The sequence below is a fragment of the Abramis brama genome, assembly GCF_963993115.1.
Source record: "Abramis brama genome assembly, chromosome: 11".
Classification (NCBI taxonomy): domain Eukaryota; kingdom Metazoa; phylum Chordata; class Actinopteri; order Cypriniformes; family Leuciscidae; genus Abramis; species Abramis brama.
In genome coordinates this window covers 18037600-18062114 of record NC_139973.1, presented here as the reverse complement: position 1 = coordinate 18062114, position 24515 = coordinate 18037600, and the positions used below count along the sequence as shown (strand labels likewise).

Below are 24515 nucleotides of genomic sequence, written 5' to 3'. Positions count from 1 at the left end.
TTAGGCTTATAATTTAATAAAATATAGGCCTAATAAAATATAATAAATATAATATTGTATTTATCTATTGTAAGTATTTAACTAATTTAAGTATTTCAAGTGATTAGTTTAAATGCTTCAATTTGTTTTAATATTATATTAGTTTAATATGAAAACAAACTGAAGCATTTAAATAGACCTAATAGCTAAATATTTTCAAGAAAAGTGAATGTGTGAGCTCTCTTTTATAGTCATCTAATCATCCCTGAATCCCTTTTGTTTGAGGACGAAAAACATACCAAGCACAATGTTCTCCCACCATTCCTCATCACATTCAGCGTGGCGTTGCAGCTATGAGAGCGTTTTCCCTCGTCTCCGTGCGCATTCACATGTAAATTGCGTCCATTAGATCAAAAGATCTGAAAAAACAAAACAAAACATACATTTACCCACCCATAGACCCTCCCCTCGAAGAAATCAGGCCAGAAGTGGTTGAAAGTGGGAAAAAAGAGAGAGATTAAAACACCAGTTGTAAACGGGTATGTCTCACATCTGGGATATGATCAACCAAAACACATCTTAATATCAGGTGTAAAAGAGTATTTATTTTTTTACATTTTTTTTTAAAGGTGCTCTAAGTGATGTTGGGTGACGTCACTTCTTGTTGACGTTCAAAGTATTGTCAAACAAAACGGAAGCTAGCTCGACCCGCCCTCCTCCTCATCCCGCCCCCTCCCCCTCCCTTCCGTGCTTCCTGAAACAGTCATGAACCGTTTAGAAAAAACAAACTGGATTTACCCACCTGTCCAGCAAAAACAGAGCCACCTGAATGTCGGATTGAAAGCCCTTCTGCCGGCGGAGTTTTTGCCTCCTTTTGAACGCTTTTCCGATGTAGATTCGGGACTTCACATTCCTTCTCCTTTTCCCTATTCTTTGTTATTTGTTCATCAGAACGTCGTCTCTTTGGTCGTGTGTCGGCCATATAAAAATTCTCAAGATTATACAATTTTAACGTTAGTAGTTGTTAGGACATCTCTCCTCTAGCTAACTTCCCTCTTCATGCTTCTCTCTCCTCCACTCCCCACACCCCCCTTCATGTGCACACACACTAACCCCCCCACCCCCAAATCATTCTTGTCGGTTATTGGCTGGAACACTGTTTGTTATGTTTTGTGGCCAAGGCTGGGCCAGTTTGTTTTTCTTGCCATTTGTGGAGCCTGGGCTGTCTACAGCGACCACGTTTTTTTACAGTGTGTTCAGGGGACAGGCAGCTAGCGGATAGTGAGGAGATGTTTGCTGGATGTGACAAAAAATGTTTCGGCCTAAAAAACGCGTAACATCGCTTAGAGCACCATTAATGTTCAAAAATGTAATATAAATTAAGATTCACAGGTTTAGTGTCTGCTGTCACTCTCTAATTGCAAAGTTAACATTGGGTTCCCAAAAATCACTAATCTTTGGATTGATTAAAAAACCTCTTAAAGTGCAATAATAGAAAGTGTTATTATTGCAAAGTACAATGAAAAAAAAAAAAGTGGAGCCAGAGAGGAATTAGAAAGAGCTATAATGAGTTATTAAATAGAGGAGCAATGTGTTCTGAGGTCTATAGAGAATAAAATGACCCTTTTGATTTGCCATTGCTGGCATTTTAAACTAATTCTCCTTCTATTATTGGCTTTCCATTGAATTTGGCAGGGGTCTGTCTCAAATATAGGGAAGGAAAAGCGTGGAAAGGGTGTATTGTCTTATAAAATGGAAATACATTTGATGGAATCATGCTAAGTTAAAACCTTTGGAAATACTTAAAATACTTTTCCGTCATTAATTAATAACTACACAGGAACAAATGAGTAATGCACTATTAATATTCTAATAAATATAATAGCACTCTGTTGAATGCAGTAGTTCACTATTAGATAATCAGTAACTACAATTTTTTTCTTACCTCCCAGAGGACTACTAAGAACTATATACAGGTTCATAATTAATGTGAATAATGCATAATGCATAATTAATTCTGAAGTGAAGATCATGGTAACCCCTACTAATGACTGAAGTATTACCAAATCCTTTAGAAGGGATTATACTTGGATCAGTTTTCTAAAGTGGAAAAACATGATAACTTCCTAATAGTGACGGAAGTCATTGCAAGCATTTGTGATTTTTGTAAGGTTTTGTGTAGCAATTCCTTCTGATCACCAAAGCAGCATATTAGAATTATTTCTGAAGGATCATGTGACACTGAAGACTGGAGTAATGATGCTGAAAATTTAGCTTTGCCATCACAGGAGGAATTAATTACATTTTAAAAGATATTCAAATAGAAAACATGTCTTTTAAATAATTGTAATATTTCACAATATTGCTGATTTTAGGGTATTTTTTCAGCCTGGGTGAGCATAAAAGACGTCTTTCAAAAACATTATACAATCTTACAGACCCCAAACTTTTGAACATAAGTGTGTGTATCATAATATAGTTGGGTTAATGACATGGTGCATTCATTTGTTCAAATATACATTAAATATGCCATTCTTACACTAGCATTTAAAAATATATATTTTTCTTTTTTATCACGGACACGCTTATATGTAATTGGCCCAGTTATTTTTGCTGTAGTTTTCAATGAGAAATGGTTATTTAAATAAGCACTTCACAAACGAAAAGATACTTCATCTCATTTGATTTGATTTGTTTTCTCTGGAGCTTGGTGGACACAAACCAGTGGTTTGTCCTGCTGCTTGATATTTGTCGGAAAGTTTTATTGCCGAGAAGGACACACACCTGCTGTGCTCTCTTACCACAAGAGGATGCAAAGAATATAGTTTGTGTTTGGCACTGTCTCTTCTGGGGACAAGAATGTCGGCTTCCTGGGTGGAGCAGACAGGCCCTCTCTCTGACCACAGTTGCCTCTGTACAGTGAACGTGTTCCCCAGCTCACGTGGCTCACAGTCGGGATTAATTGCCACCGAGCCCTCTGTGATCCAGGAATGCAATTACCTACTGACCCAAATCATCTACTTGGCAGGAAGTCTTTATCCCTCACACCGTGCTGCCAACACCTGCCAGTAGACGCTTCTCTTTCCCCTCTCTCTTTTTATTTTTTTTCTCTCTCCCTCTCCCTGTGTCATCCAGCTGAAGTCTGGCAAAGGACGCTCTCGTCAAAAGCAGCTGTTATTTTCAAAGCAACATAAGTGTTCTTGGAATATGTGAATGTCACGGAGTCGTACTAAAGCAGTAAGCTATTAGACTCCATGTTTTATAGTGATTTTACCACAGGATTTTACAACACATTTGATACAACACGCCAGTGTTAACTAATAAATTAAAAAAATACATTTATAATGAATCATTTTAAGAATATTCTCCTCATTTTGCCTTCATAACTGCATAACGTTCTTTGTGGCATAAATTCAACAAGGTGCTGCAAACATTCCTCAGAGATTTTGGTCCATATTGACATGATGGCATTAGGCAGTTGCTGCAGATTTGTCGGCTGCGAATCTCCCGTTCCACCACATCCCAAAGGTGCTCTATTGGATTGAGATCTGGTGACTGTGGAAGCCATTTGAGTAAAGTCATTGTCATGTTTAAGAAACCAGTTTGAGATAAGGGTCGGTAAAGTCTCACCAAAGCTGCATTTATTTGATCACAAATAGTGAAAAAAGCACAAATATTGTGAAATATTACAATTTAAAACAGCAAAGCTGAATTGTCAACACTCATTACTCCAGTCTTCAGTGTCACATGATTCTTGAGAAATCATTTTGTAATGCTGATTTGGTGCTCTTCAGGATTATCTGATGAATAGAAAGTTCCATTTTGTTTGTAAGAATGTAAAATTCTTTACTGTCACTTTTGATCAATTGAGCGCATCCTTGTTGAATAATAGTACTCTTTTCTTTACCAAAAAATCTTTCTGACCCCAAATCACACACACACACACACACACACACACACACACACACACACACACACACACACACACACACACACACACACACATATAATCAATTATTTTATTATCATAGATTATATTTGGTTAAAGGTGTGCATTCGAACATGGCCAAACCAGACTTTAGAGTCAATAAGTTTCTTACACAGAAATTAATTCCAGTGAAATAGTGAGTCATCAGTCATTAATAAACATTCAGAAGTTTTTGGCTGCATTGACCTAAGCAAGGTTTACCATAGGATTTTGGGATTCTTTTGAATAGTCTCTGTGGAAAATGATTCACAAGTGTGAGGTTTGTTCTCTGAGCTTAATGATCTGATTTGTTCGGTCTCATAGCTTCTGTTCCTCGGTTACACTCATCAGAACATTTTGTCTCTAAACTATTTGGATCATTTGGAGTCAAATGCAAGCGCCGGCTCTGAGTTAGTGAGAATTGGCAGTCTCTATTATTTTGTTTTACTTTCCTGGACCTTTCTTTGACTGCGTCAGCGGTCCTCATCTATAACCTCTGTAATGATTTCATATGGGAGAGTGAGAGTGGGAGTGGGAGTTTTCATTCAATAGATGTTCTCAAGCCGTTCCTTTTGTGCCGTTGTGAAACGGAATAAAAGAGTTTGGCTAGAATCCTAGTTGTATCATCAGCGATGGCAAACAACAGTCCTTTAGTTCCTTTAATGTTAATGAATGAACTAAAGTAATAAATGTCTACTTTATGTGCCCCACTCTCATCTTATAGAGATCAAAGGCTAGAAAATTACCAAAAAAGCCATTCACTCGTGTTCAGTCACTGTTGCTATTTTCAAATCATTATATTGCATTTAGATCCGTACTGTGAGTTAGAGCTTATTTAGTCTAATGGAGATTTATTTAGCTGAACAGTAAACACTGATTTGTTTACTGTTGTGTCTCTATGCCTTATTAATAAATAAAATAAATATTCAATTTTATTTATTTATTAATTAGAACATAGAAAAATAATGAATACATTACAGTATGACAATTATAGTACAAATTAGAGATGCACCGATTGATCGGCTGGTGACCGGAATTGGCCGATTTTCACGTGATCGGCCGTGACCGGCGACCGGCCGGTCAGTCTGACAAATGCCGATTTTATGCCGGTCAAATGCACTCGGGCGCCGCATGATTAACATCGCGCAACATCAGCATCACACGTGCACACGGTACACACATGTAGAAAACCTCGTGAATTACGTCCGTTCAGACCGCAAGCGCGTATTTTTTTTCGGCGTGCATGTTAATCAATGAGTGCATTCACAACGGGAGCAGGAGCAGCGCGTGAGCGTCAAGCAGGAGCGTCACGAGCAGTGAAGCGCGTGTTTCGGCGCCGAGTCCATTTGCTGCACTGCTCACGCTCAATTAAAGAAAAAGCACACTTTTGATGGACAAAATAGCCTAAATAGGGTTTCACCAAAAAAGTGCCCAAAATGCACAGACTTTGCGTGTTTTAACAAGAACTAGAGTAGGCTATGTCAGAAAAGAAAACGAAGACTAATATTTATAGAAAATGTACCCATTTAAACTTGTTTTATTATTCAGTTTGTACAAGTGATTGCAATAGGCCTGTGTGTGTGTGCTTTGAGACATATCTTTATACTGCAAGGCTATATTATTTTATTTTTTATTTATATATTATTTTATTGCCATTCCCTGTTTTCATACAGACGTTTAGTTTGTTAAATACATATATAAAAAATATTGGATATTGAATGTGAAAAGGAAATGGTTCTTCCATAACACTGCACTTTAGATGTGTGTGAACTATGCAAATTGTAAAATGTTCTATTACAGAAAAGATATAAAATAAATATTTGTGTGTGCTGTAAAGTGGTTAGAAAAAATGAAATCGGAATCGGCTAAAATCGGTATCGGCAGGTCAAACTTAATGAAAAATCGGAAATCGGAATCGGCCCAGAAAATTGTAATCGGTGCATCTCTAGTACAAATACCACATCGTTATACTATAATTGTACTGTGCTTCACATTTTAAATTACTTTTAATATTTTACCCCAAAATGAACATTGTGCCATCATTTAATCATGCTCATTTTATTCCAAACCCATTTGACTTTCTTTCTTTCATGAAAAGAAAAGATTGATAGAATGTCCACACTTTTCTTTTCAAAACAATGAAAGTAAATGGAGACTATAATCTGTCAAAACTTAAAAAGCACACTGGACAGTATTCGTTATATTCCAAACCCTCTAAAGCCATACAATAACTGTGTAAAATTGAAGTGAAATTTAAGAAATATAAATTTAAGTGTGACACAAGTGCAAATGAGAGGTACAGCAGAGGGGGAGATTATCAGCGAATAACAGCTTACATTTTTTGGTCTATTCGTCATCCAGTGCTTTCAATAACTTCAGAAGATTTTGAAAAAAAAAAAATGCATGAGTTGTATGGACCCTTTTTATATGCGGGCAGACCCTGGTCACTATTCCTTGTCATTGTATGTGTTCATTTTTGGGTGACCTGTCCCTTTAATGTATTATGTTGAAATGTCATCATCTGTATTCAAAAACTTCATGGACTCTTAGCTTTGTTTGCATGTTTACGTAATCTGTTTCTAATTTCTGAGCTTGGTCAAAATGAGTCAGAGATGCGGCACCCCAGAGAAGTGTGGAAAAAGTAAGTCAAAGATTTCCAGTGTAGCCCCCCTCACCAAACATGGGCAGAAGACTTCACGAAATAGAAGACTATTACTGGCTATATTAGGGGCCTTGGTTGTTTTGTGCCATTATAAGCTTAAACCCTGACAAACAGGATTAAGCACACCAAAAATACAAATTCATATTTTCAAAGAACTCCTAACTGACGCATTATTGGATAGATTGGGATGATCCGAGGTATTCCAGCGAGAGCTAAGAAGGATCATGCTGAATCCAAAGAGCTCAGCAGTAAAAGCCTTTTTTCCTAGGGTGCTTGCCTGCTCTGTTCCAAATTTTTGGCTAGAAAGAGATGGGAGAGCGTGAGATTACAGCTGTCCTGCAGCTCTGCATGGATGCTGTTTGGGGCCAGGGCTTCCTAGATCACTGCCCTTGACACTACAGAGAAATATCCAGCCAAGGCCTCAAAGCTGGTCAATTGCTCATTATGGTTTGAGTTATATCATCGTCCTATTTAGGATAATGGAAAAAAGAGAGGGAATGAAAACAAACTACAATAGGTCAAACATAGGGTTTAAGGCATTGTCCTGCAGCATTATAGGGCTTAAAAAAGGGCTGAAAGCGCAGACATGCCATTAAACGGAGAATTGTGTTGGATGGGTTTGAGTGAAATTTATTTGTTGAGTATAGCAGCTAAAAGGATAAAAGCCTGGTTTATACTCCACACATGTGCATTTGTTTTGCTTGTTGCAAAAACATGCATGACTCATGATGGCTTTGGGTCGTGTTTTACTCAGTCATTCTCTTTAAGAGTCTGACCTGTGGGAAACAGTCACATGTCCCATGTTCGAAAAAAACAGAGGCAGCCCTCACTCACAGCTGTGCGGATCTGGGCCTTTTTGGGCTACTGGGCAAGCTGGAATGTTAAGGTCAAAAGATGTTAACATAATCAGCTTTAAATAATACCGTCTTTACACTTCAATGGTACCACAGAAGCTACTTCTGAATGAAAAAGTGAATTATGGACAGCTTAATGTTGCACAGAGGCACTGTATTTTATGGACAAAAAACAAACAAAAATGTCAACATCTTGTCCAATGTCTGTCAAACAATGTGTAAACGGCTATGAAAACAAATATAGTAGTCCTAACTGGTTCTGTGTAGTCTATGCGTTATGTGCAAAAATGGTTTTAAATATAAACACCATAAAACATCTGCTGCTTGTGCAGTTTTAAAGCAAAAGTTTAAATCACTTATGAATAATCCATAAAGAAAAACTAATGCACAAAAATGTTACATTTAAATCTAGGCCAACAACTTTTTTTTGTTTAAATGATATTGCTACCTTTACTTTGATGCGCATGCGCGAGCTGGTGCTCGTTTAGTGAATACTGCAAAATGGAAACACTCTTCTCAATTTACAGACTAGGATATCGGGGTCAAATGTAAGTTATGCGCTGGTGATAAAATGTTTCCATTGTATTGTAAACAGCATACACAGTTTGTCAAAGCACCTGACAGTGCAAACCACTTAAAACCATGCTTATGAGTTGAGTTTGTGGGGGGGGTGTTTGGCTCGAGGTCATGGTGCAAAGGACCCTAGGTTGATTTTACTCCGAACCATCCCTTTAAGTCATGGTGGTTTTCCGATGACAGTGCACAGACCCGATTAGTCGATATTGAAATTCATTGTCGATTTTTTTTCATTATCGATTGCATCATTAGGTTGTACGCCAAGTTTATTTATTTTATATATATATATATATATATATATATATATATATATATATATATATATATATATATGGCGCTTTTCCACTGCATGGTACGGTACGGCTCGGTTCAGTACGGCTCACTTTTGGCGCATTTCCACTGCATGGTACGGTACGGTACGGCTCGCTTAGGCTCGCTTTAAATGGTACCACCTCTGTTGAGGTTCCAAGCGTACCGTACCGATACTAAAATGTGACGTGAAAACACTGCAGATCACTGATTGGTCAGACAGAATCATCACTACCAGCGTCATTGTATTTACGACACGAGACACTAAACCCGCTAGATTTAAATAGCCAGTAGACAACAGCCAGCGCTGTAGCGCCTGTTTTAAAAGTATTTGCTTAAAAAAAAAAAAAAAAAAAAGAGTATAAACTTCAAAAAAAGAAATGGCTGAATCGTGGTCAGTGGACGAGGTGCAGACGTTCCTCTCATTGGTTGCCAAGGAGTGGATGGGGAAACACGGAATGAAAAATTCGCATTTAATATGATGATATCATGGCAGTAGAGACGGCAACTATAACGATCAGTCCCACCCACTTTGAAGCGGTACTAACTGCAGTGGAAAAGCAACCGAGCTAAAGCGAACCGAACCGTGCCGTACTGAGTCGAGTCGTACCACGCAGTGGAAAAGCGAAGCGAGCCGAACCGTTCCGCGCCGAGTCGAACCGTACCGAGCCGAACCGAGCCGTACCATGCAGTGGAAAAGCGCCAATAGTGACATCTAAAATACCAAAGTCATGAAACTAGCTACATTATTATATAGCCTAATTATAATAACTATTCTATTTTAATATATTTTAAAATGTAATTTATTTCTGTGATGACAAAATTTTCAGCAGCCATTACTCCAGTCGACTGTCATATTATATTTCAATAACTATTTTAATATGCTGATTTGGTGCCCACATTTCCTCTTATTATCACAAGTGAAAACAGTTGTACTGTTTAATGTTTTTGTGGAAATGTGAGAGATTTTATTCAGGATTCTATGAATATAAAGTATAAAAGAATATTTGTTTGAAATATAAATCTATTGTAACATTGTAAATGTCACTACTTGTTTTGATCAATATAGTGCATTTTTGCTGAATAAAAGTATTTACTCATTTAATATTAATAAAGGAAATCGTACTCGCCCTAAGCGTTTGAACCGTACAGCAATATAAAGATCAATCTGTTTTTTAATTAATGACAATAAAATTTCATCATGCCAATATAGATGCTAAAATATTTACAATTGGATGTACCAGTAACTTGCAGTCTGTTTGAGTTTCTAATTTTTTAATCTCATATTTTAATTCAGCAGTTTTTGTTATTCATTATTATTTTTCAGCATCTTAAATGGCCATTTGGTACTCTTTTTTAAATACTGAGTTGAAATGGAAGGCGGAGAGACAGGGGAAGAGGGTTGGATTTTCAAATCCCTGCACTGTGGGTCCAAATATGGAAGGAAAGTTTCTGGTAGCTGAACAGTTTAGCTAATATTCCTTGCATTGTGGACATTCCTGCATGCTCTTAACCTAGGAATGGACGGGTGGGCGGGGAGAGGGTGAGCTTACTGAACATCCTGAACATGCAAGCCAAAAGAATAACCTCAAAAATGAGAGTTATTAGTTTGTCCAGCTGTTTTAGTGTTTTATAAAAGTCCTTGTTGTGATCCACAATCCTACTTACTGGAGGGCAGTCCATCATGTTAATGGCTGAGGCTGATAGGATGTTTTATTGGATGGTGTGATGTGAATTTGCATCGTGTCAGGGTGTCCCATGAGGATGACAGATGCTGATTTGATAAATTGCATTATACACACCAGTCACTTTCTGAGATCAATGGCGGACTGCATAGAATGTCCTGCCTCATGGTATAGCGCTGTGGGGTATGGTTAGTCCCCAATCTCTGCAAAACACAACACAACACAACACACACACACCCACCTACCAGAACAGACTCTGGAATAGATCTCAGCCAAGCTATTCCTTAGGGTATTCACATCTGTGTGGTTATTGTTAAGGCAGAGCTAAAGCAGCCTGCTTTGGAGAATATAATACGAAACAACTGTAACTCCCTGTAGGCTGTAAGCTTGTACTTCTGACAGAGAGTAAATCAGGACTTCTTCGTGTTGCACTTCTAATAAGCAAATTTTAATGATTTAGACACATTAAGTGCATCAACACTAAACCAATAGTCTAAATAAAAGCATGCGTCTCCTGAAGCCCTTTGACTTCAAAAGAAACATCTTAAAATGTTCGTATGAATGATTTAAGCCTATGGCAAGACGAGAGACCGGCCGAGTCAATGGCACATCAATCTTTCACAACTTAACATACGCCTGTCTAACTGAGTTTGGCAATGCAGAATATTCCCTGGAAACAATGGAATGGCCGGAAAGAATGTAGGCAAAATTATGGGGAATACGACCGAGAATTACAGAGGACATAATGATAGAAGAAACACATGAAATTTTGGAGGAAGCAAAGTGCAAGAAGAATTTAGGGCTCGGATGAAATGCAAGTCGGTTTTTAGGATTGTCTCGCGCCTCACTTTATAACAAATTTGGCTGATTGCTTTCCATGTGCTTTGGATTCAGAATGGGCCTGCTTCTCATAGTCATCTTTTTACTAAACAGCATAAAGCCAGCGTTCGATTGCGTTAATGACAAATAAGAATTTCCATGATAAATTGCGAAAAAAATCATTTAAAATCTAAAAATACAACATATTTTTCTTACACCTTGAATAAATGTGAGTGTACACAACCTAATCATTATGTTCAAAAACCTTTTTTACCGACTGGGGTCAATTCGACCCCAGCAATTTAAACCCCCAGAATATGATTTTTTTTTTTTTTTTTTTTAAACAAAGGTTTAAGTCAGGTACTTTGTTTCTATGTTGACTTCTTAAATAGCCCTTTAAATAAAACACCACCTACATCCCCACCCCGCCCCTTATACATCTAGAATGTCTATTGCACGACTATGGACAAATTAGCAAATCACCATAACATCTCAATGATTGACATAAAATTCAATCAGTGAAAAGGAAATATATATTTTTTGGTGTTTTAATAGCTTTATATTATTATATTATACAATTTTTGTTGTCAAGGATATGTTTGGGGTCAATTTGACACTCCCATGGATGATCTCAGGATGCCTCACTGTTTGCACAACGCAGGACTCATGGTAGCGTTCACCTTTTTTTCTCTGGACAGTCGGTTTTCCAGATGTCCCAAACAGTCGGAAGGGGGCTTTATCAGAGAAAATAACTTTGCACCAGTCGTCTGCTGTTCAATCCTTGTACTTCCTGCAGAATTTTAGTCCATCTTTGATGTTTTCTTGGAGAGAAGTGGCTTCTTTGCTGTTCTACTTAACATCAGGTTGTTGTCCAAAAGTCTTGGCCTGGCTGTGTGTGCAGATGCACTGGAAACCACCTGCTGACAATATTGAGCAGTTCTGCACTGGTGGTGACACGATTCTATAGCTGATTCCTCAGGAAGAGACAGTCCTGGTGCTTGCTGGACACTCTGTGACGTCCTAAAGCCTTCTTTACTGAATCTGAATCTCCTGATCTGGTAAATGGTTCTTTCAGGTGCAATATTCTTTGCAGCTATTTCCTTACATGTGAGGCCATTTTGATGCAAAGTGACCATGGCTGCACATCTTGCTTTGGAGGTAACCATTGCTAACACAAGAACACAATGATTGGAAGCACTTCTTCCCTCCTTTTATAGCAGTCATGTGCTGATGATATATGATTAGATTGCCACGGCCAAAAACAGTGAAATTTGGGGTTTTGTGATCAAGTTTATTGGCCAATAAAGCTTTTTGAAAATATGTCAAAAGCATCTGATAACTCTGCTCAATAATATTGACAAATGTGAATCAGCATCACAACAACTGAAGCAGAAAACTTTGCAAAACTCAAAATTTATGTCACTGCCAAAAACTTGTGGCCACGGCAGTACCTTGTCGTAGGAAGCAGGACCCTAATAACGTTCCATTTTGGAAGGTAATGTCTGTTTGTGGTTGAGAGATAACGAGAGGGTCAACACTAGGAGTCTCATAAGGCATTCTCAAGAATGCCTTATAATCAGGGTTAGGGTTGGGCCGATAGACGATGCCATCGTCCATCGCGATGGCTGACAGATTGTTTCCATGGTGACGCGTCATGCTTGGCACGTGATTCACCACAGCCAAAATAGCGCTGTATGACAGATGTAGCGCTTTTATTTCTAAATATTAACAAACTTGCTTACCATGTCATCAACTATCTTCTATTTTGATTTTCAAATACGGTTATGTGAGTTTGTTTTGTCGTTTAAAAACCTTTATAAATGATCTTGATCTGTAACGGGAGATGGGTGCCGCCATGTTTGTTTGGGCCGCAGTTCAGAGATTCCTGTCTGTTGGATTTATTAAAGCACGTGAATTCATCAGTTTCTCCCGAAATACGTGAAAGTTAGTGGCCGGTGAACTGGGAGAAGAATAGAGTAAACTTTATTGTTACTTACAGTACACTGTGTATCTGATATGAATAAAACATGTCTGCAAATATATTTGAATGGATTGTTATTGCTGCTTCCATAGACACAATGACCATTGTTTATTTTACAAACTATAAATGTATTGTTTTGCTATAAATTATATGTATTTAAATGTCTGAAACCTAAAATAAACATTATGTTGTTAAAAACACTGATTAGTTGTGATATATGACAAGCGCTGAGCGCGTCCGTCTTTGGCTCAGCGCCAGCCATAGTGCAAAAGCACAGTTTGAATCTGGCAGTTATGTCACGTCACTGTACATTCGCTCCTTAGTGGTCAACTGCTGCAGAGCGTGCCAAAATCGAAATTGCTGATGAGATGTAGAGGAAAATGAGAATGTTACGTTGTTAACGTCCATCGCGATGTTTCACTGTAGACATCGTCTAATGACAAAAAGGGTTGGGTAGACATCGCCCAACCCTAATCAGGGTCCTCCTCAACATTATCCTCTGTACTTTCACTGTCAAATTGAAAACAAAGATAAATTGTTTAGAAGGCTTCTGTGGAAGCTTTCTTATGTTTTCTCTTTCCCCTATGTTTGGTGAACTATCAGTGTTCTCGCAAAAATGTTTTGCCCTCTCCCACGGCACAAAATATCAAAGTTCTTCGGAAGAACTATGTTTTCCCTTCCCTGGAAATATCTGATTGACACTGGAAATATCTAAGTTCTTGTGAGAATTATGATTCCCCCCTCCACCATGTCGTGTGAACAGTGGTTCTCGCAATACCGGTATGTTAGATTAGGGCCCTAAAGCAGAAGAAAGTTTTTTGAAGATATCATACATACCTCAATATCATACAAAACAATCAAAACAAATGAGTGTAGCATTTTGATATTTGTACCTTTCCTTTAGTATGTAATACAGCTGTTTGTGCATTTGAATTCCACAAAAGAGACCCATTGAATCACTCGAGGCTAATGAGAAATAATAGGAAGTTAGGGTAGGGAATGACTTTTTCAAAATAATCCAGTTACAACAAGTTGAGTCGTTGAGTTCGCTCGGATCAGTTCTGAAAAGATTTGGTTCAAAAGTAGGATTTCCATTCGTTAAGCATTTTTGTCTTTTTGTACCCATACAGTTCCAGTTTCCATTTACTTTCATTATTAAAAAGAAAAGACTGTCCAGGATATTCTTCAAACATTCTCCTTTTGTGTTCCATAGGAAATAAAAGAAAGTCGTATAGGTTTGGAAAGACATGAGGCTGAGTAAATAATGATTGTTTTTCCTCAATACAATGAGTGACATATTTTGAAAAGACAGGCTTTCATAATGTTCTTTGAAGAAGAATTATTTTACCAATTACATAAGAGAGGATCGTCACACAGAGGTGAATGCAACAGATTTTTCCTCAGTTATGGATTCACTTATGGCCACTGGCCATGAAGAATTTATGAGTCTATTTCATTTATTAGTGTTGTCATTCCAACGGCACAGAAACTTTGCCAGCTTTCAGCTAGATTTCTTTGAGTCGTAATTCACTGCTTGTTGGCTGGAGATTCTGAAAATCACATGATGCTTTTCTCCTGCGCTGCTTGAAAAATTGGGTTTAGAGGCAAAAATGTCATGGACTGATTTAGTTTTCTTCAGTTTAATTGCAAAATGTTATAGGAGCCAAAAAAACAACAACTTTTTTTCTTTTAATGAGGCAATGAAATAATCAGAGTGGTTAACTAAAACAAAAACCGTAAAACACAAAACATTTTCATTACTTGAAATAAAATAAACTTTAACTGAAAAAAATATCAAATATAAAAAGTATTAAACTAATTTTATTTCAGCTAATTGCCAAGGAAGGAAACATTTCTCATTTTCGTTTAGGTTGAGGTACTAAATTAACTAAAACTTAAAAATAAAAACTAATAAAAATGACAAAAGAAAAAAACACAAAATTAACTAAAAATAATATATATATGTATATATAAACATCTAATTCAAAATATTAACAATATAGTATATAGATGATACTAAAATAATACTCTTCAGGATACACTGATATTTTGAGAAATAATTTTCAAAGATTTAGGCCTGGTTTCACAGACAGGGCTTAGATTAAGCCAGGATTAGGCCTTAGTTCAATTAGAACATTTAAGTAACTTTTATAAGTGTGCCTTAGAAAAAAACCAAAACATTACTGGTGTGAATCTTGAGACAAAACAATGGCAGTGACATATTTTAAGATATCTCAGTGCAAGTTGCTTTCAGTTAAAACATGCATTTTAAGGCTTAAGCCTTGTCTGTGAAACCTGGGTCTAGAGTAAAATGCTTTATTTTAAAATGAAAAGAGACGAGTATGTCACTGTTTGTGTAATAGATTTATCTATGGTGCATTGCACTGTCAGTTCCTGGATGGCCTTGAAATGGGACTTTTGTTGTAACCTTACATGTAATTAATAAAATTTAGGAATTGGTATGGCTGATGAGTTTTTAGACTGATGGCTTATCTGGCAGGAAACAACTTATTCAATGATATGCATGGCTGATATACAGTGAGGAAAATAAGTATTTGAACACCCTGCTATTTTGCAAGTTCTCCCACTTGGAAATCATGGAGGGGTCTGAAATTGTCATCGTAGGTGCATGCCCACTGTGAGAGACATAATCTAAAAAAAAAAATCCAGAAATCACAATATATGATTTTTTAACTATTTATTTGTATGATACAGCTGCAAATAAGTATTTGAACACCTGTCTATCAGCTAGAATTCTGACCCTCAAAGACCTGTTAGTCTGACTTTAAAATGTCCACCTCCACTCCATTTATTATCCTAAATTAGATGCACCTGTTTGAGGTCATTAGCTGCATAAAGACACCTGTCCACCCCATACAATCAGTAAGAATCCAACTACTAACATGGCCAAGACCAAAGAGCTGTCCAAAGACACTAGAGACAAAATTGTACACCTCCACAAGGCTGGAAAGGGCTACGGGGAAATTGCCAAGCAGCTTGGTGAAAAAAGGTCCACTGTTGGAGCAATCATTAGAAAATGGAAGAAGCTAAACATGACTGTCAATCTCCCTCGGACTGGGGCTCCATGCAAGATCTCACCTCGTGGGGTCTCAATGATCCTAAGAAAGGTGAGAAATCAGCCCAGAACTACACGGGAGGAGCTGGTCAATGACCTGAAAAGAGCTGGGACCACCGTTTCCAAGGTTACTGTTGGTAATACACTAAGACGTCATTGTTTGAAATCATGCATGGCACGGAAGGTTCCCCTGCTTAAACCAGCACATGTCAAGGCCCGTCTTAAGTTTGCCAATGACCATTTGGATGATCCAGAGGAGTCATGGGAGAAAGTCATGTGGTCAGATGAGACCAAAATAGAACTTTTTGGTCATAATTCCACTAAACGTGTTTGGAGGAAGAAGAATAATGAGTACCATCCCAAGAACACCATCCCTACTGTGAAGCATGGGGGTGGTAGCATCATGCTTTGGGGGTGTTTTTCTGCACATGGGACAGGGCGACTGCACTGTATTAAGGAAAGGATGACCGGGGCCATGTATTGCGAGATTTTGGGGACCAACCTCCTTCCCTCAGTTAGAGCATTGAAGATGGGTCGAGGCTGGGTCTTCCAACATGACAATGACCCGAAGCACACAGCCAGGATAACCAAGGAGTGGCTCTGTAAGAAGCATATCAAGGTTCTGGCGTGGCCTAGCCAGTCTCCAGACCTAAACTTCTAGACCTAAAGAATCTTTGGAGGGAGCTCAAACTCCGTGTTTCTCAGCGACAGCCCAGAAACCTGACTGATCTAGAGAAGATCTGTGTGGAGGAGTGGGCCAAAATCCCTCCTGCAGTGTGTGCAAACCTGGTGAAAAACTACAGGAAACATTTGACCTCTGTAATTGCAAACAAAGGCTACTGTACCAAATATTAACATTGATTTTCTCAGGTGTTCAAATACTTATTTGCAGCTGTATCATACAAATAAATAGTTAAAAAATCATACATTGTGATTTCTGGATTTTTTTTTTTTAGATTATGTCTCTCACAGTGGACATGCACCTACGATGACAATTTCAGACCCCTCCATGATTTCTAAGTGGGAGAACTTGCAAAATAGCAGGGTGTTCAAATACTTATTTTCCTCACTAGGCTATATGTCACGTATAGATATATATATCATTGTGTTCACCCAGCCATCCATATCATTGAATAAGTTGTTTATATATGTTTTTTTTTTTATTGTTTTTTTTGTCTTAGCACTCTCAGTCAGAGCTTTGAAATTAATGCCTGTGGAGACAGTGCAGATAAAAACATGAAGAGAGTCAGTCAGAAGTGATACCAATCACATGTAGCGCCGCTGCTCCTACTTCTTTTTCCCGGCGGTCTTCCTCATGTCTTGGCAACGTGGGGAACTGGCAGTGTCAATTTATCAGAGAACAAAAGAGACACTATGTGGGTAGGGAGTGCGTCTGTAGGCCCTTGGAGAGGAAACAGACCCCCTACCTCCTACCTGCGCATTCAAACAGGATGTTCCTCAAACAGACAAGTGGAACCTCATAATTAGCATTTTGGAACTTTTTCTTTTGTTTGTCTTTCCTAGTCTTCTTTTTAAGTTTTCTGTTTATGTTGTTCATATGAATAGTTCATATTCCAGAGCTCATTGTCCTAGAAAGTTTAGAGTACAGTTATTATGGCAATACATTATATGTACGGAAGATTTAAAGTGTCTATCGATAGAGATTTTGCTGTTTTGTGTATCACAGTGTGTAAATATAGCGCAGGGCGCAGGACTGATAAAAGTTTTTGACACGTATAGAAAGAAATATGCATGAATTTGAAAATGAAGCGTGGCGCATGCTTGATGTTAAAAAAGTTTAGCTCAGTTAAGTTAAGTACTTGCACTGTCAAATAAACACTAATGGAAAAATACACACAAAATTATGCCAAAATGCCTGTCTTGGTGAGATAAAATAAAGATAAAATAAAATAAAAATAACAAAACAACTTTATTGTGATGGATATTGTTATCGTGAAATAAGATTCTGGTCATATTGTCCAATATTCTCCATTGTCCTAAGTACAATTGAGTAATTGACAAATAACATGAATGTTTTTTTATCAATATTTTATAATAACATTTTTATGAATTTATGAAATTGTATATTTTAGGCGCTATGGTTGAATTCCTTTGTTGATTTATTTAAAAGTACAGTGGATGTGACAAATAAAAAATCATTAATTTATTAACAAGTATATGTTATAGACATATATATATAACTGCAGGAAAATACGTGATTTCAAAAAAAATTGTTTAATATGAACAATATTAACATCTATTATTTTCCTTATGTCACCAAGTCCTCATACATCTCTCTGTCTTTCACGTTTAGGTCTGTGATCATCTGGTGATTCATTTTTGCTCCTGAAAAAGAATCAGGTAAATTCAGACACTTTATTTTTTTCCTATCTTCCTATCTTTCCTAATTTTTTTAAATAAATCTCTTACTTCATGAAATCTAACACAAATGATATTTCCCAGTGGGTGGGCCTAACAATTGTTATAACGTAGAGTAGAAGCCAAGTGGAAGAGTAAGTATTTTTAGACCGTAGTTTTCATATTGTTTTGACTTCATCCATGTGTTTTTTTTGTTTGTTTTTCTCAGAAGCTTAAAAGTTGGATGAGCTGGGCTCACAGTTCATTTTATTCTTTTACGTAACTTTTGGCTGCTTTACATTCTGTACACTAAAAGAGCTGCCTCCGTGCACTCCTGATGTAAAGAGAGGGGAGGAGAGAGGGTTGCTTATATAATCTGACCTGAGTGTCGGAGAGGCCAGGGGCAGGACACAATGTCATCTCTGTGATGTAAGCCCTGGTTCCCATCTCACATGATGCGTTCTGTTACGTAACAATCACGTACTTGCAGATGGCCACCTGACTGCCCCTTCCACTTCACTCGAAGGAAGCAGTTTGTCATTGGTTTCCAGGGCAGACTTCATCTGACACCCTGTGCAGCCTCCTTCAGATCTTGAGAGATTGACATGCATTAAATTTACCGGATACAGTATAACATCAATATTGACTATTTACTTTCTTAATGCACATTCTTTGTGTAATTGAATGATCCGTGTACATTATTCAAGCCTGGTCAGAGACTTCTGTGAATATTTATTTTATACGTACTGTATTTAAAAAAAAATTTTTTTATTGTGAACTGACGCAACTCATAAGTATTTATAGTGCATAAGTTGTGTAACTTAGTGCCCCTTGAAAACACAAATTGGCTGAAAAATTCTGGATATTTTGGGGGGTAAAATGGTTACTGCATTTATAATACAAAAGAATATGGGTAGTTTTGGAGGATTTCAAAGTAGAAATGTGAAGATTATAATTTTATAAAATAGCTTACTGTACATCCTTCTGTTAAAACGTGTGTATTACTGTATTTGAGCTGTAAAGCAGTTTAAATAATTTGATAGTTATTTTAGGTGTTATTTTGTCATCGATGTAATTACACAGAAAATGTATTTTTTTAACAGTCTTTTGGCTATTTAAACAGTGAGTATTTTAACTTTTACAAATTGGCCCCATGCACTTTCAATGTAAACACCTCACTGGAACACAATACTTTTTGCTTGTTTTAAAGGAAAGGAGGGACAGTTGCAAATAATTTTTTTGTGGTAATAAACTTTATGCCACAAATTCTGACGATTCAGTTTAACTTGTACTGAACCCAGAATATCCCTACAAGTATTTGCATTGGGAACGCGCATACTTAGCAGTGCACTAGGTTTTGAAACTAGGTTTAATTTTAGATTTGCATGAAGTCTCATGTCAAATGTCTGTTGTGATTTTGTCATTGTATGATAGATGTGTTTTCATCTTTATTTTATGATGTTATGAAACATTTGCCAGTTATTTCAGAGTCGCAGTGAGATCTCTGAGGGCAGGCGCCTCCATTACACTAAATGAATTTGTTTTTGCATGTACTGATAGCACTAAACGCTTCTCACCTCCTAATTGATTTTATCATTCATCTCCGGGGAATGTTGTTCACAGTCATGGCTGCTTCTGAAGGAGCCACGTTTCAAACAAGCAGCACAGTGTGGACAATCCACCCCCTCTCCACCCGAAACTAAGATGTTGCCCTTAGAACTAATAATGGGCTTTAGCGCATGCTTCTCCGATTGATCTGCTAAAACTATAAGTGCAAGCAGAACAAATCCCTGTAATAATTGCCTCAGGACGGGAGCCAGTGCCGCGCTAAGAGTGTGTGTGTTTGTGTGTGTGTCGGCTCATAGCGCCACTCACACACATTATCTCTCCACTGTACATCTCCTATTCTCTGAATCATTCTATCAAACTACGCTCTCCACTTCTGTGTCCTGTGTAGTTGGAAGTCCGATATTCTTGAAAACAGGTTAGCTGTGTCTTTTTTCAGAAACATTTTGTTATACACACTCACTCACATATAGATATAGAAATACATATAGAAAGCTACATAAACTCACAACAGAGAGAGAGAGAGAGAGAGAGAGAGAGAGAGAGAGAGAGAGAGAGAGAGAGAGAGAGAGAGAGAGAGAGATGGATTAAAAATCTATACGAGACTGTGACTTGAAGACACTTTAATGTCTTTATTCGTTTACATTTTATTTTTAACCCTCGTGGTCTGTATGACTTTTAACCTTACAGATTCTTTCAAAATTTTGCTCTGACCTTATTGAAGTCAGCATGAAATGAAATTTCACCTTACCTATTTTTCTAAATGCATTATAACTCTTTCCCCGCCAGTGTTTTTTAAAAAAAGTTCCCATCAAGTTTAAAAATTTGATAATTTTCACAAAATCTTCATGGCCTCCAGAATATTTTGTTGACTGAATAACTGAACATGCAATATATCAAAAGAAAGAACAGAGCCTCTGCTTCTAAACAAAACAAACAACAAAAAATGTTTTATTCTTCATGCCTTCTTTTTTATCAGCACTTGAATGTGGGTAAGTTTCATTAAAAAAAAGCAACGTTTTGAACAAAAAGCTGAGAAAACTGTGTTTCGTTAAAGACTACAATGTGCGTAAACAATGCTTTTACTGCTTGTTTCTGCTCCTTTTTTCCCTGTGTTTTGATCAGGAGATTCTGTACTCTTTAAGAAGATGCCTAGCGCCCCCTACTGTATGACAGTGAAAACTCAGAAAGTCGTCAAATAAAACTAATAAAAATTTACGTCAATGTCGGGGAAGCGTTGTCTCATAAATAACGGAAAATTTCATCAATGGTGGGGGGAAAGAGTTAAATGCATGTTAAAGTTTGACCCCGTAACATTTATTCGAAATGTCATAACCCGATCTTCCAGTGAAATGACAGACTTCTCTCTTTCTTTGAGTGCAACTCCCACATTTCAACATCCAATCAACAATCGATAAATTGAACCAGTCCCTGCTCTGCTTTTTTACGTTTTCCATAATCCATTACACTCGGATGTACTTCGCAATATGAAAGAAAAACATTTGTCGCTACTTTAAACCCACTGGCAGATGTTGTTGAAGCTTGTATCACAAAGTAGGCATAAGGTCTGTTCACATCAATACAAATTTTAGAGACAATAATTAAGTCCGAATTACACACAAGATTTGTATAATATACTATAAATGTAATAAAAAAGTCCAAAAAGATAATTGACATGAGTGAACTTTTACAGTTTGTAGAAACTTTTTCACTTTGAGACCCCAAACAGAGGTATTGTAACATTTGTCGTGGAGCACATTTGAAGAGTGTTATCAAGTTGAAATGTCGTTTATAATCAGTTTGGGTTCCCTAAGACTCCAAACAGAGTACATTTTTTGTCCTTTTTGCAACTCCATTGAAGGGGACACCAGGAAACAATAGAGAGAAGAAGAAGTGGGAATGGGATCAGAAAAGGGCACAAGACTGTAGAATGTGTCAGAGAGCATTCATTAAGTTTTGTTTTTAAAAAGACTCGGTTTCATTTACTCCAATTTAGAAAATGTTTAAAACATTATTTCTCACTTGGATTTACATTGACTTTCCAATAAGACCCTATGTCAAGCGATATAGTAGTTCTTCTTCCCCAGCCCGCCTCGATACTGTCGAAACCATGCCCTTCTCAAACAGAACTGAGGCATCAGTTGTACATGTTCATGTGTGCGTGTGTTTGAGAGCTGACACATGCCCAGTGGTGTTTGTTTTTCAAGGCATGACTTGACCGCTGTTTGGAATTCCATTTGGCTGGCCATCTGAGAGATGAGCTTCAGGGTCCTCTGTCACGTTATGCCTGTACCACTGCTCTGAGCTCGCAGCCAGATATTTGTGTTTTTGAGTTTCTCTGGGGCTGTAGGGCTCCGTGTATACAACATAGTCCAAACACTAATCATTTAAAATAGCTCAACTATAGTCATGCTGCTTTATTGAGGAGCTTGCTAGGAAAAACTGTGGGAAAACTAAGGAAACTAGGAAAAAGTAGGAAAAGCAAAGAACACCAGCATTTAATAAACATTCTGCACATAATAGAGAACACACACAATGCTGCACAGGGCCTTGAATTGGTGAATGTTTTTTGTTTTTAAACATAAACCATCTGAATTAACATTCACTACAATAAATAGGGGCTTTTCAACACTACTTTTTAGAAGAAAAATAAAATAAATTTCTTTAATTTAAAAATAGCTGAAAATTTGCCATGGTACTGAACTAATGCCATGGTACTGTAATGTCTCAAGGTAGAAGAAGATGAAGTTCCAGGCAAAGATCCAAAATACTCAATATTTATTTAAACTGACGAATACTCGAAACAGTGTGCGTGCACAGACAGAGTGCTAAACACAAACATTGACCGACAACTAAATACTGAACAGAAGGAACTTAAATACACAAGATGATTAAACAGATGACGACATGACAACAGGTGATGGTGATACTGATGAGTGAACACAGGTGATGACGGTAATGATAATGACAATGATGAGGAAGATGATTAGCTAAACAGGTGAATGAACTAAACTAATGAAGATGATGATCTTAATGAAAACAGAACAGAAGAAAACAAACTAAAAGTCCATGAAAACGTGACAGGTACATGGTATGACGTTTATTTTAATTCCAGGTTTCCTGTGCTTTCTTGTTACGTTGCACAATTTGGCCAAATAACTATTGTAATTTCACTGTAAATGAAAACAAAAATTGTATTTAAGAATATAAGGATATCTTTGAAGTACATCTGTCTTAATTCATTTTCAAATGTTAAACCATCAAGCTTTTATTTTGGTGGAAAACAGGAAGGAGCCCTTAAGGTTTCTGTTTTGTTGACAACAACATGGATTATAACCGCTTTTCATTACAAGTTTGAGAAGATGGTTGGCGCATGTTGCCTTTCCAAATCCACATTATAAGCGTCACAAACTCAGAGCAGAGATGAGTTCATTTGTAGCAGCATTTACTGTAAAGCGAGTCGCTCTGAGACACTGAAACTATTGAGCTGTCATGAGTTGTTGCGTGTAAAAGAACACAGTGTCCTGTTTCACTCTGAAACACGCAGCGTATATATTTATCTAATTCAATTGCAGCCTTTGCGATTTGAAAATCGCCATATCGCAGTTCAGTTTTTATTTCGATTGTGCAACCTTATGCCGTACCATGGTGCTTTGATGGTATCAAACAATACTAGGGGTGTAACGATACACCAATGCCACGGTTCGGTTCATATCACGGTTTTGGAGCCACGGTTCGGTTCGGTTCTGTTTGCTGTGGGGGCAGGGTTCATGGCAGGGCACCAGCAATAATAACACTAGATTCACTTTTAACTTAATAAAAACAACAACAACAACAATAATCTAACTTATTAACTTTAACTTTATTAACTTAACTTTATACAGTGGCTTCACGTTTTCTTTAGAGCAGTTAGCACACCTGAGTTAACTAAAATGAAATAAATGTCTCCACTGACTAGTCAGAAATAAACTGCACACCTGAGTAGGGTTGCCAACTTCAGAAAAGGAAAATGCGGGACAATCGTGGTTCTTTATAGGAAAACGAGGGACACTCAAAATATGTGTACTGTATCGCACAATGTACATCATTTCAGTGTCTGCAAACTGTAGTTAAGTATATGTTTAAAAGGTTATCAGACAAACACATTTGTATTGCTTAACCTATTTATGTACAATTTAATTCTAAAAATAATTTTAATGTCATACAAACAAAATGTCACATTACAAACAAACCACCATTCAAAATAACAGCATTTATCTGAAATAGAAAGCTTTTTTAACATTATACATAGGCCTACAGTTCAAAAGTTTGAGGTTAGTAAGAGAATTTTTTTTGGGAAAGAAATTAAATAAAGTAATTGCCTACTTTTATTCAGCAAGGATGCATTAGGCTAATCAAAAGTGACAGTAAATTATAGTGTTACACAAGCTTTCTATTTCAAATAAATCTATTATGATCTTTACATTCTTCAAAGAATCCTGGGGGAAAAAACAAAACAGTTTTAAACATTAATAATAATCAGAAATATTTTGCGAGCATATTATTCCCTCAGGTAGATTTCATGTTTTCTTGCGTGGCTGGATGTTAGACTCATGAACAATAATCACGTTGTTTGCATTCGCCAAAATTGATTTGCCGAAATCAAAACGTGGACAGTGAGAATTACCGTTAGCGCGAGACGAG

General features: G+C 37.2%; 1 protein-coding gene across 2 annotated transcripts in view; it reads left to right on the top strand.

The window, feature by feature from the left end:
• The window catches only part of lpp (LIM domain containing preferred translocation partner in lipoma), a 206374-nt gene that overhangs the window by 16382 nt on the left and 165477 nt on the right, over nt 1-24515 (top strand). For both annotated transcript variants that reach the window (XM_084129509.1, XM_084129510.1), the window contains one exon: nt 18223-18269. The gene's annotated coding sequence lies outside the window, so the exon portion shown is untranslated. The remainder of the gene's footprint in view (nt 1-18222; nt 18270-24515) is intronic.